Source organism: Gekko japonicus, unplaced genomic scaffold, assembly GCF_001447785.1.
Source record: "Gekko japonicus isolate JY-2015 unplaced genomic scaffold, Gekko_japonicus_V1.1 scaffold656, whole genome shotgun sequence".
NCBI classification, from domain to species: Eukaryota; Metazoa; Chordata; class Lepidosauria; order Squamata; family Gekkonidae; genus Gekko; species Gekko japonicus.
The window spans coordinates 436,978-438,440 of NW_015168067.1; positions in this window are offsets into that span (position 1 = coordinate 436,978).

Here is a 1,463-nt window from a genome sequence, read left to right on the forward strand (position 1 = left end):
GCCACGGCCATACAAGGGAAAACCATAGAGTTTTCCCTTGTATGGCTGTGGCCCCGCCCCTGGCGTGCCCGCGTCACTTCCAGGTGATGCGCACGTCGGGGCAGAGTTCCCCCTGGGGCCCGATCTGGCGGCGGGACTTGGGATCCCTAGGCCAGAGAGGCTTTTTGCAGGGGAACCCGCGGGTGGCGCAAGGGGGGCATGGCTCTTTAAAGAGCACCCCTTCTGCCCTTCTGGAGGCAAAACCACTCCTCGCGCCTTGTCTCCCAGCGGCAAGGCACGAGGAGCACACTGCCCTTAGGAGCTCAGGGGCGCCCGGCAGAGCTGGGAGAAGTCCGGGGGAAGCTTTTGCAGGGGAACCGTGGGGGGCGTGGGCGGCCGTGGCTCTTTAAGGATCGCCTCCCCGGCCTTTCTGAAGGGTAAACCACTCTTTGCTCCGCTGAGTATAAATGGGCAATTTTCACAGTGGAGAGTGGTAAGCAGTGTGATACTGCAGGGCTTAGTACTGGGTATGAAGCTTTTTAACTTGTTCATTTAAGGCCCCGGGCACACGGGCCGGATATCGCGAGGGGGAGGCATGGCTAATTGCCCCGGCGCAGTTTGATCCGCGATTACACGATCAGATGCGCCAGCGGCACTGCATGGGTCCTTCCCTCGGCGTCAGCGGGTAAACGAGGGACCGGAGGGGAATGCCGTGCGCTGGCGCGATCACACCACGGGCATCTGGAGGCAGCCCGTGCCAAATGTTTACTAGTACCTTGGAGGTACTAGTTTTTAAATCCGCATTGTCGGCGGTAAGCCACGGGTGCGCTCCACTTCCCAGATGTTGGGGTGTGATCGCGCCTGGATAATCCGCCCACCTTCTGTGCCTCTCCCGCGGCAACTTTGCCGTGTGACTGGGGCCAATGATTTGGAGTTGCGAGTAAGCAGTGAAGTGGCTAAATTTGTGGATTACGCTAATTTTTTCAGGGTGCTGAGCAATGATCCCACTAAGCCAGTTTGGTGTAGTGGTTAAGTGCGCGGACTCTAATCTGGGAGAACCGGGTTTGATTCCCCACTCCTCCACTTGCACCTGGCTGGATGACCTTGGGAAAGCCATAGTTCTGATCTCTTGAAAAAGAGCAGTTTCTCTCTCAGCCCTACCTACCTCACAGGGTGTCTGTTGTGGGGAGGGGAAGGGAAAGGAGTTTGTAAGCCACTCTGAAATACCCTTGGGTAGTGAAGGGTGGGGTATAAATCCAATCTCTTCTCCTTCTAAGCTGTGGAGTCTTCTGAGCAAAAATTCTATTTTATAAGTTATTGGCACTAAAGTTGTGAGAGAGCGATTTGGCTACTGCATAAATTAGTTTGCTCTGGAGCCATCCTTCCTGAGCTAAGACAGAAATGTGTGAGCCGGAGGCTAAAAAAAACTGAGCTACCTCACACTAACTCAGTTTAGAGGGAACACTGGTGCTGAGAACCAGGGA